General features: G+C 38.0%; 1 protein-coding gene across 4 annotated transcripts in view; it reads left to right on the top strand.

Annotated features, from left to right (window-relative positions):
• SLC13A1 (solute carrier family 13 member 1) overlaps positions 1-16,716 on the top strand; it is a 233,938-nt gene that overhangs the window by 18,815 nt on the left and 198,407 nt on the right. For 3 of the 4 annotated variants that reach the window (XM_042923373.1, XM_042923380.1, XM_042923364.1), the window contains exons 1-2: positions 2,338-2,602; positions 2,715-2,855. The gene's annotated coding sequence lies outside the window, so the exon portion shown is untranslated. Of the gene's footprint in view, positions 1-2,337; positions 2,603-2,714; positions 2,856-16,716 lie in introns of those variants that run through there. The other variant, XM_042923367.1, reaches the window with a different exon arrangement.

Below are 16,716 nucleotides of genomic sequence, written 5' to 3'. Positions count from 1 at the left end.
CTTCCCTTTAACCCAGGTCCACAGTGGTAAGAGCAAGTTTTTTAAAGTGACACCAAAGCCAATAATCAAGAGAAAAAGATGAAGTAGATTGAAGCAGGAGCTCAAGAACAAGTGACAAGGACTGCAAACAACTTTTGGTGTCTGTAGCTTGTCACCATGTGCCAGCAGATAGGTAGCTCACACAATGGGCCAGATTGTATTGAAGAAAAATAGTTGAAATGGCCATTTCTCAACTAGTGGTGTCTTTTAGAGGTGTAACATATAAAAGCAGGTCTACTGACTATTTATTTCAACAAATTGCTACATAATTACTTATACAGGTGACTTTTCAGTATTTTATTTGAAAATAAACATATTGACTTATCAGAGAGTGAGCTGCTTGAAGGCAGTGCTGATTCATATTTATTATTCTGTCTAAATCTATCTAAATATCTAGATATATTTAGATATCTATCTAAATCTAAAATAGTGTAAGCATCCTTGCAAGGCTGGAGAGCTCTCTCTTTCTGCCCCCCTCTCTCTTTATATATATATATGTATATGTATGTATATGTATACATGTATATGTACATATGTATATACATATGTACATGTATACACATATACACATATATGTACATGCACATATACATGCACATATATGTATGCATGTATACATGTACATATATATGTATGTGCACATATGTATATGTACATGTATACATGTACATATATATGTGTATGTACATATGTATATACATATATACATGTACACATATACATATATATCTGTACATATATCTGTACATATATGTATACATACATATATATACATGTACATATATATGTGTGTATATGTAATTTCTATGTGTATGTTCTATATCTATATCTATATCTATATGTCTTTATCTATCTATGTATATATATCTGTTAATCTCACCAGGGCTGGTGAAAGAGAGAGAGAGGGAAGGAGGGAGACATAGAGGAAGGGAGGGAGAAAGAAGGAAGGGGAGAGAGAGAGAGAGAGAGAGAGAGAAATATACAAACCTTCCATATTTTCCTCCCTGTAGTGATGGAGTGAGAAAGAGATTTGCAAGACAGCTGTGTTCTTGGTTGCATTGAGAAGTTATTGTTCATTCTTTGGTGGCTGTGACTCCTGCTCCAACTTTTGGACACAGGCTCCTTGTGGACATGCAGTAAATCCAACATTGCCTTCACCCTGCTAAAGGATGCTTAAGTTCTATCAGCTCTCCTAGACACTAAGATTCTTAGAAGGCTCTTCCCACATCTTTTTGAGGTGGTGGTGAACTACAGTATTTTGGGTTCTGTACTGAGTTTTAATGTTGAAGGAGTGGTTTACCTCTATACCACCAACCAATGTTTTGGACACCACCTGAGTGTCATATAATCCAACACAGTTTTTTTTTTTCAACATTTTTTATTTATTTTTGGGACAGAGAGAGACAGAGCATGAACGGGGGAGGGGCAGAGAGAGATGGAGACACAGAATTGGAAACAGGCTCCAGGCTCCGAGCCATCAGCTCAGAGCCTGACGCGGGGCTCGAACTCACAGACCGCGAGATCGTGACCTGGCTGAAGTCGGACGCTTAACCGACTGCGCCACCCAGGCGCCCCCAACACAGTTTTGATGCTGTTCACTCAGAGGTAGCATTAGATCCCACAGGCTCAGTCCCGGAAGACTGCTCTCTACTTCACATGCCAATTGCAAGTCCAGGTTGTTGGATGTGCTTCTGACTGAATGGCTATAAATTAGAAGTTTCCATGACCCCTTCCCTGGTTTTGATTAGTTTGATAGAGTAGCTTTCAGAATTCAGGGAACCCATTAATTCATTATATTACTAGCTATTACATAGGATATGAAAGGATGCGAGTCAACAGCCAAATGGCTAGCCAACAGCTAGCCAATGGACTAGCTTATTACATAGGATATGAAAGGATGCGAGTCAACAGCCAAATGGAAAGATACATACAGCAAGGTGTGGGGAAGGTGCAGCAGACACACCACTCTCCCTGGATCTCCTCATGATCACCAACCCATAAGCTCTCTGAACCCTCTCCTTTTGGCTTTTCATGGAGGCTTCATTACACAGGCGATATTTATTAAATCATTGGAAACTGGTGATCGATTCAACCTCTAGTTCCCTTCCTTCTCCCTGGAAATCAGGGGGTGAGTCTGAAAGTTCTAACCCTCTAACCACATGGTTGGGGTTCCCTAGCAACCAAGCCCCATCCCTAGGTGTTTCCAAAGCCACCTCATAAACATAAACCCCATTGCGGTGGAATGAGGCTTATTATGAATAATAAGATGCCCATTTCACCTTTGTGGCTCTGAATCAATTTCAGGAACTGATGACAAGAGACCAAATGTTATAACAAAAGATGCTTCCATTGTTGTTATCACTCAGTTCCAGAGGTTTTAGAAGCAGTGAGCCAGGAACCATGGATGAAGACCAGATATATATGAGAAATATATTTTGGTCACCTGAATGAACAAATATATATGTCAAAAACCAAACTGTACACAGAATAAAACAAAGTAGAAAGACGAGTTTATTGCGAGGTTTTTGACCTGCAAGCTGGGAAACTCAAGGCTACAGGAGCTGTGAGTTCTGGATTGCTCATGGAATAAAGGGTTTTTATGGGGTGAATGTGGAAGTTATTTGGCTTTTTCAGCTGACTGGTTGCCTAGTAGTCGTCTTCTTTATTTGCATTAGGGTAACTGAGCCAGGGGAACAAGGAAGTCCAAAGATGACGTGAGCAGACTTGGTGTTTGAAGATTGGCTGACATCCGGGGGTTGACTGGCATCCTCTGCTGATTTCTGAGAAAAGCTGCAAATTCCTGAGAATTATGTTAGGTAAGGTTAAGTTTTATTGTTCTTTAATGCACCTGTGTTGGCCAACTCTGTTTTTGTCCCCAACATAAATGACTCTGTCGTAGTTTTGGTTCTACATACAATTCTTATAAATATCACACTCTGCAAGGTGGTAGGTTCTAATAACAACACCTTCTGCAGCCTTCAGATCTGATCACTTGCAGAATTCATATTCTCCATATCTTGGGAATGGGAAAATTGAAATTTGGTGGCTAGCGGTAGAGGTGTGGTGGTGGTTATGTGGAGTTTTGCCATAATGTCGTCTCTGAACAAACCTTTCAGAAAAGTTTCTGATTCTGATATTTGTAAGTTCTCTATTCCTAAAATATGGACCATGTGTGCCCAGCATAAGCTTTTGTTGTCAAGTCCTGGAAAATAAGATCCTACAAGGCATCTGACACTATCCTGTTCATATTATATGTCAGAGTAACACTTGAAGTAACATGTCTTCGTATTATTTAATTCTTATTAGTAGCTTGGTTGTTTGTTTAAATCTCATTAGTAGCTAATTCATGTAATTAACTGTAATTTTCCAGGATGGTCTTTTGGTAGCTTACGAGTATAGAAATGTGAAATTTCCCCTAAAGAATGATAAATAAATTCATCACTTTCATCACTGACATATGGTCTTTAATGTCAATAATCTAATAAAGGTCTTAGGTTAGACTCATAAAAATAAGTAAAGATTAGAAAATGAGACCTGTAGGAAAAGATTGAAGGATCATTCAGAAAAACTGAGAGCCCTTTCACTGATAATCTTCATTTTTCTGATAATAAAATAAGGAGAATGTTGGTCACCTTCATAAAGGAGAATTATTGTTCTTCATAAATAATAGAAGAAAGAGTAAATAAAGTGTTAATTTTAACACTTGAATGGGTCAGAAATTTCACCCAGTTGGAAAATATTAAGGATTACTTTAGAAATGAAAAATTTAGAATTATTCTTTCTGGATTAAGACAGGACAGCTTTCTGATTTGTTGGTTGTGATCTGGGACAGGTTAACTAAAGCACGTGGACAAATCTGATCGCTTTAATAAAGTTCAGTCAACTGTTTAATCTTAGAAACCCTCTGTCATTCTTAGAATGGCCTCTGGAGGTCAGGGTTGAGGCATGGTGTGTTGCTGAGTTCCCTAGTTCAGTCTTTGCGGTCAGAGTACCACAAACACTGCTACTTTTGGTTCTCCATCTGGTATCACTCATAAACTCTAAGTTTGTTTATGCATAAAAGATAATTCAACTAACAAGCTAATGTGCAATATTCTGTGTTATTGGATACTTGCATATCTTTCTAAACATTTTTAATTTATACATTTAAGTAAGAGTCTGTATTAATTTCTGTTAAAATAAAGTAGTTAGGGCTCAAAGAACATTAAAAAAAATCTGTTAAGGTCTTGAAATATGTAAAGACTTGTAAAATAATACATATTGAGAATGAAGGCACCTCAAGTTTAAAATAATAGGATTATTTTAATTTTTCTCACGTTCCTAAAATTTAGGATTGCAATCATTCTTTTAATTCAAAAGCATTTGAAAGCTCTCCAAAAAATTTTAAAAAACCATTTGGAATGAGGTAGAATAATTTACCATTATTACTGTACGTTAGTGTTTTTATTAGCCCCGACTCAGAGAATGGCAGGCAGCCAAAAGACATCCATCCTCCCCCGAGTCCCTCCTGTGCATCCTTACTCCACAGTCCAATGACTAGTGAAGGCCAGCACCTAGGAAGGGGGGATTAGAGGAAGGTTCTATATTTGAGAAGCTCTTTACCAATTTTTGGAACTACATGTTTTCCTATTCTTTTGCTATTTTCTGCTTTCTTCCCATTTATACTTATTTGTGTTTAAACAATGCTCCCGGCTATCCTTGAATATTTTGGAAAAATATGAATGGTAGTCTTAATATTTTCAATGTCTAAATGTGTAAAACATTTAAACATCTAAACGTCTAAATGAGTTGCTGTATTTAATTATATATTGTGTGGTAATAAATATGAGGATGATTGAGCTGTTTCCAGATATTATTCACTTAGAAAGAGTATGCCCTGGTAATTCTGGTAATGCCCAGGCTTTTCCGAGTCCTCTGAGTCCCTTCCCTCTTCCTGCCCTCATTCCCAAACCTTATTCTTTAAGGCTCCAATGTCTTCTCTGTGAAGGTTTCTCAAATTCCATCATGTGAATTTCACACCCCTTTCTGGGTTTACTCACTGGATCTTATACATACCTCTGTTAAAACTCATGCAGTGGCATGTTTTTAAGTTCTTCCATGTTCCTAAAATTCACAGTTACAAACAGCAAGGTAAAGAGGATATCAAAACATTTAAAAACCAGCAGAGTACCAGCGTTGATCAATTGGAACGGAGACCAGCTTGAAATAACACTGGTATGGTGGGGCTTAAAAAGATCTCTTCAGGCTACCTTCTGAGCTCATTAAGGGCAGGACTTCTGCATAACTTGGTATTCTTAGGACCTAGCACAGTACTTGGCATTTGGTTGATCAATAAATGTTTTATGAATAAGTGAATGAGATATCAAGAAAAGTTATTCATTAATTCCGGTGTAGTGTGAATTCCAGTGAAGTGTGAGTAGTGACTTCAGGATTGCCTGACACCATTTAATGTTAGACATTAGGTTAGCTTGTGTTGTTCCTCATATGAGGTGATCCTAATGACACATTCCACAAGATCTATGCGTTGAATTATTGTGACAGGCGATCTGTTCTCACACTTTCCTGGTATTTTTGAGGGACAGAATGGGTTGATTAAATTGGATTTGTGAAAGAACAGATAGTAGATAAACCTGTTTCTCAAAGAAATCAGTCTGTGATGCCATTTAAAAAATAACCTGTAATTAATTATTTAAAAGATATCGAACATTTTGAAAGCTGTTATTCCTCATAAGTTACTTTCACGTATGGTAGGATACATACTAGATGAGAGTCATTCTTCATTTAATGTTTATTTATTGTGGAAAAAGATTCTTTGGATACAGTTTAGAACTATTTAAATTGAGGAAATAAGTGTTCAGTTTGCCTCGGGGTAGCAATTCTTCATAGACTTTTTTTTTATAACCTTAAAGTAGAGACAGTACATGTCAACCTGGTTTCCAACTATCTTTCCTGTGATGATTCCTTTATCTTATTCATTGGGATGGCTTTAGTTTCTTTCCACTTTCTTCTAGCAGTTGAAACTTTCTTCTTAGCAGAGTGGTGGTTCCTTCTCTCCTACCCTAAGCGATGCACATTTCAACCCCACAGCACACGTTGAACTGAATAGACTCAATTTGCTCCTCTTAGACTGACTCAGGGGAATAAAGTTTGGGGCTAGTGCTGGTCAATTTGAGGTTAATTAGACCTACATAAAATAATTATTTACCTCTGCTTAATATAGTGCTTCTAAGTGATGAAACCACAGCAAGGATTAAAGGGCATGAGTTTTGTCCCTCTGGTTAAGTTAAAATGGAAATCAGGGTGGAGCTATAGGAAGCTTTAATCTTACAGTCCAAAGGTTCCAGCTTTCTCCTGGGAGACTGTGTGATAGCAGGCAAATCTTGGAACTTCTGGCAAACCTTTTTCTCATCGGAATTATTAAGCATTTGGCTTAGCTCACCTCTAAAGTGTTACATGGCTCCAAAATTGTACAATTTTTAAAACATTTTTTTAAGTTTATTTATTTATTTTGTGAGGGTGGGAGGGGCAGAGAGAGATTGGAAGGGAGAGAATTTCAAGCAAGCTCTCCCTTGTTGATGAGGGAGCATAAGGCAAACTGATGCCCTGCAAGCCCCCCTCCCCCAGGTGGGATACGCGTGACATTCCTTAGGTGCTCCTGGCTGCCCTGAAGCTAAGAGAAGGAGAAAACAAATGGCTAACTGAGGAGATCACAGTCATGCAGGACATGAGTCTCCATCAGTTTACATATGTCTTAGTAAATGACAAGAAAAAGGCAATCTTATCAATAGCCTAACCTCCAGAAACCTATAGACTCAGTTTCCTGGAGCCTTAACATCACCCTCCCCGCCATAGTGATGTGGGCAACAAAGACAAGAATGGAATGGTAAATAAGATTAAATTTCCTCATAACCTGCAGCCCATTGACGAATACTTGAGATAGGCAGAGTAAAACGTTCCTCCAAGAACGCTCTATGGTCTTAATGCTTTGCTAGAGAAAAAACAACTTTAGCTTGACAATAACTACGTCTCAGGTATCTTATTGGTCCTCTTTAACATAGAAACTCCTTTTGGAAACTTCCTCTTTTGCCTTTACCTCCATAGTACATAACCAGCCACTCTTCGCAACCCCAGTGCAACTCTTATTTTCCCATGGGGTCTGTCCTCGTGCTTTAATAGACTCACCTTTTTTTAAATTTTTAAAAAGTTTTTTAAGTGTTTATTTTATTTTTCAGAGAGAGAGAGAGAGAGAGAGAGAGAGAGAGAGAGAGAACGGGGGAGGGGCAGAGAGAGGGGGAGACACAGAATCCAAACAGGCTCCAGGCTCTGAGCTGTCAGCACAGAGCCCAACATGGGGCTCGAACCCAGGAACCGTGAGATCATAACTTGAGCTGAAGTTGGCACTTAACTGAGCCACCCAGGTGCCCCAAAATTCTGCAGTTTTTTAAAAGGTAACTTTTCAAAGGTTTGGGAGTTGTGATTAAGCAGGTGTTGAGGAGGAATGTTATTCTGCTCTTTAAGATCCTTTTAGCTGGACTAAGAATCAAATTGATGTGAGACAGATTAACGAGAGAAAGTCAAATTTAGAATCCACACAAACATGAAATTCCAAAGATAGTGAGGCAACATGACACTCATATGAGGTGAGGAGAGGAGTAGGGTCTGAGGATACAAAGGGGAGAAAGACCATTAGCAACAAAGGTAAAAGGAGATGTTTAAAAAACAAAGGTTGTCCAATTATGCAGATAAATTTCTTAGGGAAAGAGGAATCTCTGTTTATAGATCTCTGCCTGATATAGGCTGGCAGCTGATGGGGAGGTAAAGAGCTTTTCCTGAATGTGCCGGGTTTTGACTGCTTTTAATGCAAAATAATGTTCATGCAAAATGAACCATCTTGGGGTGGCCTGCCCTTGGCCCCTACACAGGTTATGAACTGAGCATGTTCTGTCTGCCCAAAAGCCTCCCCCTGGGCTCTGACTCTCTAAATGTTTGCATTGTAATAACAGCTGGCATCTCCTCATCGCACAAACTGTCCTTTTCATTCCAGAAACGGGAGCTCCATAATGGTTTTTGGAGTTACTCCCTTTCAATTACTGATTGATTTCAGGGCACTATCCCCTTCTAAAATTATGCCTGGCACATATTCAAAGTAAGAGAATTACAAATTTGCTTTCTTAAGACATCAATGTGAGTAAGTGTGCGATTTATTCTTCCAAAAGTGAGACCAAGACAATAGAAATTAGCCTGAAACACGAATGCAAAAAAGATGAAAATGATGATGCTTCATCTTAAAAATTAACATCTGCTGTGGTATTGAGGAAAGTGCAAGTGGAAGACTGAGCTGCTTTTCAGAGCCTGAGTCTCGGTGCTTTTAAGAGTGCTCTTGGGGGGACCTCACATGTCCTCCAGCTTGCAGATACTAAAGCCCAATTGTCTTTCTTCCTAAGTAAATTCTAGAAGATTGAGTCATCCTGAAGGAATTTTTTTGTATACAATAATGCCAATTTGTTAATTTATAACCAAAAACAACTAAGAAGTAGACTAGAATCCCGTGGAGCTGGTCAGCAAATTGTGTTTCTTATAGGAAAGTTTAGTTACAAAATTAAATCAATATTAGAAGATTACTTGGTAACTATACTGTTATAGAGTGGGGAGTGACACGATCTCCTGGGACAATTAAAATAATAGTTAACGCTGAGGAATATTATCACCAATCTCTATAGTAAGCTTTTATTTCTAAACAAGAATTAACCAGTCCCTTAGGCAGTAATGGAAACACACTGGTGAATTTTTACTATTAAATCTTTATATTTAGCATGCTATAGTCACCATAAACTCTAGTCCTTATGATAACTGTACTTTCTCATTAAAGATTTTCCAAGATTATAGTACTCCCAACTTAATTATATTTCAAAATGCTTTTATTTTATAAGGCACAGGGAGTTGCTTATTGGGATCTAGGAAATGTAGTTGTCTGAGCAACCTATTTGTAAATCTTTTCCTTGGAGGGGTATTTCTTAAGAAAATGTCAAAGCCAATCATGTTTATGTTGGGTATAGTTAGCACTTGTTTCTTACCACTGTTCATAAATGCAGCTTACTTGGAATCTAAAACCCTTATGCAAATTTATAGATTGGACTGAGATTGGTTACACCAGGCAAATTGCTTAACTACATTGTGGTTCTCAAGGATTTGCTGAGATTTTGGTAGATGTAATTTAAATGGCAACTGTAGTTTCATCTTCTATGTTTTTAGTTTTCTTCAAGACACAATTTACCTATAAGGCTCTATTTGTTTTATATGTGTGCAGGTATAGTAGGACCTCAAATACCTGTAACTCTCAGCTTTCAGTATTTATTAAGGGTCAGTAATTGTAAAATACAGTAAAAATTTGAAGATGTGGCCAAAGTAAATTTCTTTTTAACTAGGCAGATTGAATCATAGGCAAAATATTGAAACATTTATAGTGTCTAAAATGATTTTTTTTTTTGGACTAATTTAAGCAAGGTTGTTCAGGTCTCCTTTTTCCTTAAAAAAAAGAAAGGAAATTTGAACAAAGTTCTAGTTAGTTACTTTGTTAAAAAATTGATTGTATTCATAGCTTTTGAAGTTAAAATTAATTTAAAAACTTCCTATGATAGTTTGGTTTAGGAACCATTGTCTTAGGATATGGTCTGAGCAAGAATATGTAATAAGCAGCCCTTTGGAAGTGATTTTTGTGATCTCTTAAAAAATATCCACATAACTTAACTCACTAGCTAATATTGCCAGCAACACAGATGCCATTTTCCTATTAAAGCATTTTTATCTGGAACAGTTGACAGTTAAGTTTGAAGTTTTCAGGAGAGAGCAAAGTACTAAGAATGAGGAATAAAGCAAAAGATATTGAGTATAAATTGTCCTGGACAGTCTAGGTAGGGCATGGGCAGTTGGAGACCCTAGACGGGCAGTAGGGCATGGGTTGTGAAAGTACTAAAAATCAAAAAGGGAGTACAGAAAAAGGAATGGAGTAATGTTTTCATACCTACATGGATCTACATATTCTCACGCATTCATGAGTTTGACCTCTGAAGGTCCCCTTGACCAAAAATATCCTTTCTGACATTTCTCCATAGTTGCCTGAAATTCTCATTGTATTTGTTTTGGGGGATAAAAGCAAGGATGATCTAGCCCTTTTCTTCTAATCAGCCTATAAGCATCTCATTAACAAGGATTGTATCCTGTTTCTCTGAACACCCACACAGTGCATAACAGTGATGTGTATATATACATGTGACCTTTTCTTGTGAAGGAAAATGGGACATCTTCATTTCTACCTGTTGAGACTTCAGCTCATGTTGGTGTCCAAGGGGCACCACAGAAGGAAGTGCAGCCTCAGTAGAGGAGCACTGGTAAGGGTTAGAGTAGGAAACGTTGGGCCACCCTGGCCTGCTCTCAGTTTTCTTGCTGGAGGAGGATTTCTGAGAAAGGTGTTTCGTTGATTAGGTACCCTTGCATTGATCAGACCCTTGCATTGTCTTTCTGAATGGGAAAAGTGTGGGGTTTGGGGGCAGAAAACTTAGAACTGATTCCTAGATGTGGGATTTGGCCCAAGCACTCTCTCATCTTCACTCACCATTATCCTGATCTGTAAAATGGGATGAAACAGTAACTACCCTGGCCTTGTGGAACCCAATTCCTTCTCTGGCTACCTAGTGATTATGTCTGGTTGACATGAGTGTCCACCTCTTACTGCTTGCTCCTCACTTTCCTATCATCCCCACCCTACCTGTTCATGTGGTTAGGGATTAGCACGGTGATGGTTATTGCTTAAAGCTTGAAAATTAACTATTTAAGTAAAAGAAAAATCCTTGCTGCAGTCTGATTTCAAATAACGTGAAGGTAAACATCAACTCAGCCGATGGGCAAATTCCAAATTAGTGTAGCCTGATTTTAAAATTTTATTCTGGGGGCACCTTGGTGGCTCAGAGGCTGGGCGGCAGACTTTGGCTCAGGTCATGATCTCATGGTTCCTGGGTTCCAACCCCACCTCAGTCTCTGTGCTGACAGTTCAGAGCCTGGAGCCTGCTTTGGATTCTGTGTCTCCCTCTCTCTCTGCCCCTCCCCCATTCTCTCTCTCTCTCTCTCTCTCTCTCACACACACACTTTGTCTCTCAAAATAAATAAACATTAAAAAAAATTCTTAAAAATGTAAAAAATAAAAATGAATAAAAATCTTATTCTGGGGGCACCTGGGTGGCTCAGTCGGTTAAGTGTCGGACTCTTGATTTCAACTTGGATCATGATCCCAGGGTCATGGAATCAAGCCCTCCTCGGGCTCTGCATTGAGTGTGGACCTGCTTGGATCTCTGTCTCTCTCTCTCTCTCTCCCCCTCCCTCTCTCCCTCTCTCCCTCTCTCTCCCTTTCCCCCTTCCTCCCTCCCTTCCTCCTCCCTGCTCCCTCTTCCCCAATTGTGTTCTCTCTCTCTCTTTAAGAAAATAAAATAAAATAAAATAAAATAAAACAAAACAAAATCTTATTCTGGGTCTTTAGACTACATGTATGAACTAGTTCCCTGTGTATTTTCACATTTGAAATGCATTGGTACACATCTGAGTGTGATTTTCAAGGTTACAATTTGCAGAATTACAATAGGGCAGAAAGTTTCATTGCTGTTACTCCTTAGATTTTCTGATTAAACAGGAGCTGGATTTTCTTGGTTGAAGAATGAGGAGTGGAGCAAAGTGGTGGGTTATTTATTTATTCTGTTCCTAATCTATTCTCTTCATGTTGCGTATTATTACTTTTTGTAGTGTTCTTGCTTCTGGTATTTTAAACTATCTTTTAATATTTCAGTTGATGTTGTATATTGAACAGATGTCTTAAATTATTTCAGCATGGTGTACAGAGAAACCTAAAAAGAATTCATTTTAAAAATCATTATTTGTTGCTTTTCCAAAACTTGGTAGAATGCTTTCTCCATTTTTTCCCCCACAGTAATATTCTTGATTTCATCTTTTGAGGTCAATATGTTGCCTCATATCTATATTAATTCACTGGAGCAAGGTCTTGAGTACATTTGTCAAATGTCCAATTTGGTTATAACCAAGTTAACGAGTAACATTTGTTATTAATTACATCAATAAAAACATCATAATCTTATGACTCTGGTTTGAGCCTAATAGAGTAGGAGGTTTGAGGGATGAATATTCACAGGCAATTAATGGACTGTTCTTTAGAAAAAACATGCTAAGAATCATTTTAATAGCCTCTTTGCATCCTAACCAGACTTCAATCAAATCAAACTGTTTCTGGCTATAAAAAAAAAATGTAATCGGTTCCTCAAAATTAAATCCAATGAACTTGTCTTTGTAGAAGGTCAAGTAATATACTCTCATGAAAGAAAATGGTTCCTCATTTAATGCATCAGTTATTAAAAAGGTGTTCTATTTTCCTGTTTGGGTTCTGTCTGTTTTTTTTATTACTGCATATTAAAGTAACCACCTTGCCAACATGCAAATGATACGCTAACTGAGCATGGTTTGCATGAAAGGGCCAGAGAGACCTATCAGAGGCATTATTATGCCTAAGCAGTAGAAAATCGCAGAGCCATGAGCATCTTGCTCTATTGCATGCTTATATGACTCATAGAAACAAGTAAAAATTAAAATATAGATGATTTTCTACTTTTTTTTTAGAGAAGACTTTCAGAGAATCTTATAAAATCTTAGATTTTGGTACCTCTTTATTGGTGAAAGAGTCAGACACCTCAGGTTTAGTTAAGGAATATAAAAGAGAGAACAAGAAGGGAGATGAGAGGGAGGGAAGAGGAGAATGTTAGACAGAAAGGTGCATAGAAAGGGAAAAAGAGAGAGAGAATAGGCAAAAATACCAGAGAACTATAGCTTTGTCATAACAGAGAATGGAGTAATGTTCATTGAAAATATCTTACCAAGTGCTGCTGGATACTTGGCATATTTTATAGCATTTTATCTTTTGAAGTAGGTTCTATCTTCCATTTAAAGTTAGAGAAACAAAGGCTTACAGTGTTTCCAAAAACCTTGTCCAAGGCCACAAGCTACCATGTGAACCACCTTTTTGACTTTGAGGCCCATGATTTTTTCATTGTGCCATGCTAGCCAAAGGCATGCGGTATCTAATTTTTGGTAAGGAAAATCCATTCCAGTCTTACTAAAATGAAATTTCAATATACCATCATTACTTTCTATCCTAACTGAAAAGTTGATTAGGTTTTTCAGACATAATGAAGATAAAGGAAACGGAGATTGCTATTTCTTGGTAGATATATGTTTGGTATGTGTGTGTGCACTTATTTCTTTGATGAACAAATCTCAGTGTCCTACAGAAAAAGGCCACTCGTCAGCTAGAAGCTGCAGATATGTTTTATCTGGGCTGGTTGGAAAGATTCTCTCCCTGTCCTTCCTATTTTTGTTCTTGGATAATAATCTCCCATACAAGGACAAGAGAAGCTGTAGATGACCAGCAGTGTTATAAAGGTCACTACCTTAAACGAAGCTTCTACTGGCCAAGACAGAAAGTTTCCAGTAAAAGGAACTGGGCCTCGCTCAGAGAACAGTGCTGTAATTCAGAAGTCCTAGGACCAGAGGATGCTTCAGGTAGTCTGGTTGGTGGCATGTAGACCCTGAGACTTGGCTCTCTTTTTACTTTTTTAAAAAATTGAGATATAACTCATCTACCATAAAATGTACCCTTTTAAAGTATACAATTGAGTGTTTTTTAGTATATTCACAGGTTGCACAACCATCATTGCTATTGAATGCTAGAATATTTTCATAACCTTAAGAAGAAATCCCATTACTCATTAGCAATCACTCTTTATTTCCTCCTCCCCCAGTTCTCTGCAACCACAATTCTACTTTCTGCCTCTCAAGATTTGCCTATCCAGCTACATTTTATATGTAATTACAAGGCCACACATTTGATGACATTTCCTGTTACCATTACTATTGCTCTCATATGGGCATTGGGCAATCCAGTAGGTTATTCTCCCAGGATGTTAAAGTGAGGGACCAAGTGTAATTTCCCCACCCCCTTTCAAGTGTATCCAGCCTCAGTTCCAGCGCAGGGATTACATTTTCCCCTGGAGTTTACAAGCTTCCTCTAGACTCCCTGAATTGTGGATATTGGAAAAAGCATTAGGAACTCAATTAAATTTGAGTCTTTACTAGAAATATTTATCCCCTAATCTTCTCACATAAGCAAATATTCATTAGACCCATGACTTCAGTCTGATTTTTCACTCTGTTCTCGAATCTCACTGCTCTAAACATCATTTTTGTGCATTTGATATCTCTAAAAGACCTTTGAATCCCGTGAAATCGGTTACCAAAGCCAGAAACCCAAGAATCATCTTAGATCTTTCTTCATGGTTTTATTTTGCTTCCTCTTTCACTTCAAGAACCCATTACTAGATTCTAGAGATTTTAACCACCTATTGCAATATCTTCCCTACTCTCTCCTTCATCTCTAGACCCCCTACCATTGTGAAAGCCCCTTCAGCATGAAGTAGTTATGATGACCGGACTGCAACTACTTCTCTTCTGGTCCCCCTGCCTCCCATCTTGCCCCACTTCATTATCTCCAGTAATGCCCCCAAGCAGTCTTCTCATAATCGCAATCTGTTTATTTCCTTCCCCTCATCTTAAAATTCTTGAAAATTTCTCCACAGTTTTCAGAATGAAGTTCAAAATGTACCAGTTCCTCCAGAGTCTTCCCTTAGGTCCGTCTTGCACAATTCCTCACTTGTACCCCTTCCCTGCACCCACACTGACTGGCTTGTCTGCCCTGAATAGGTTACTCAGCTTCAGGTTCACTGCCCCTGCACAGAACTTTGCATTATCTAGAATGTTCTTTTCTACTTTACTCTTTTATTACTCTTTGAGTCCTACCATCTCTTTTCTGGAATGTAGGCCCTCAGTGGACAGAGACGGCATAATTTGTTCATCTCTATGCCAAGTGCTCTGCTCATTACTCTGCCGCCACACTTCTGATACTTTACTCACTTTTCCATAATGTCAGTGCAATTCTCAGTATCTACAACTGTACTGTAAATGTATTGAAAACACGTAGCAGCTAGTATAATACCCAAGTAAATGTCTAGTATTTATTGGATGGAAGAGGAGAAGGAAAGAGAAATAAAGAAAGGAAAATAAAGAGCAACAGGACCCAAATGTTGCCTATCTCCATATGCATCATGAACTCATGGTGGGATTCAGCACTTTGCCCTTAAAGCCGACCCATGCTGGAAAGCATAAGTGAGTAAAACTAGCTTTATACTGCTGTTTGAAAAATTTGTGGAGGGCATGAAGGAAAGACTTTAGAAAGTAAAGCCATAAAACAGAAAACATTTGGTAAACTTCATAAAAGTCAAATTTGGTTTTTTGACCTATTTGGTTTCCCCCTGTGTTCCAAGAAGACATAGTAATCCTAAATGCACATGCACGTAAAACATCAAAATCTATGGTATATATAAAATATATGATCAAAATATATAAGGCAAAAACTGATAGAACTACAAGGAGAAATAGGTTAATCCATTATTACAGTGAAGACTTTAACACTGCTCTGTCACACATGGACAGATCCAGCAGGCAGAAAATCAGTAACGACATAGTTGAATTCAGAACACTATCAATCAACTGACTATAATGAACATCTATAGCCTACTTCAACAACAGCAGAATATACATTCTTCTCAAAGTCACATGGAACATTCACCAAGGTAGACCACATCTTAGGCTATAAAATGCACCTTAGCAAATTTAGAAGAATAGGAATTATATAATGTCTATGTATTCTCAGATCATCGTGGAATTAAATTAGAAATCAATAACAGAAAAATAGAAAACACCCAAATATTTGGTGATTAAACAACGTACTTCTAGATAATATATGAACCAAAGGAAAAAAAACTCGAAAGAAATTTTAAAATATTTGGAATAAATGAAAATGAGCACACAACTTATCAAAATTTGGGGATCCTGAGAAAGCAGTGCTTGTAGGGAAATTAATAGCATTGAATGCATATACCAGTAAGAAGCAGATGAATTCACACCATGGAACTTGGGAAAGATTTGGGACTGAGAGGCACCTATGACTGCACCAGACAGGGATGACACATGGGGCTGAAAACAAAAAGAATTGGTTAAAAGCCTCACTGAGAGTCAATTAGACCTAATGATCCTTTCTTCCATTTCCTGTAGCTTAACCTTAACAAGAAACTGGAAATTTACTTTGTAGAGAGTAAATCTCAAAATCACCAGGGATAATGGCAAGAAGGGAAGAGCTACTGCAATAAAATGGTAAATTATAAACTAACAATAAAGACTATATATGGAGACTTGTACTTCCACCCCAATGCTTCTCGCTGTATGAACATTCAAAGTCAAGTATGTGCTTCCCCTTTTCCCTGGATAAGTTTTATAGAACTCTTCTCTGGAGAAACTGAAGTGTTCCTAAGAAAAGACCTGTGGGCACCATCCTAGCAGGAAAGCAGATTCATACTAGATGATTCAAATGAAGGGACATTAATGAAGGAACTACTTACAGTCTGTACATGAACAAATGAGGGATGGTGAGTCCCCTAGCAACTGGCAACAGTAAGAAGTCATTATATCCCCAGGTTGAAGGCAAAATGGAGGGAAGTAAAAGCCAGTGAG

Source organism: Panthera leo, chromosome A2 (genome assembly GCF_018350215.1).
Source record: "Panthera leo isolate Ple1 chromosome A2, P.leo_Ple1_pat1.1, whole genome shotgun sequence".
Lineage (NCBI taxonomy): Eukaryota > Metazoa > Chordata > Mammalia > Carnivora > Felidae > Panthera > Panthera leo.
This window is presented reverse-complemented; position numbering and strand designations above follow the sequence as displayed.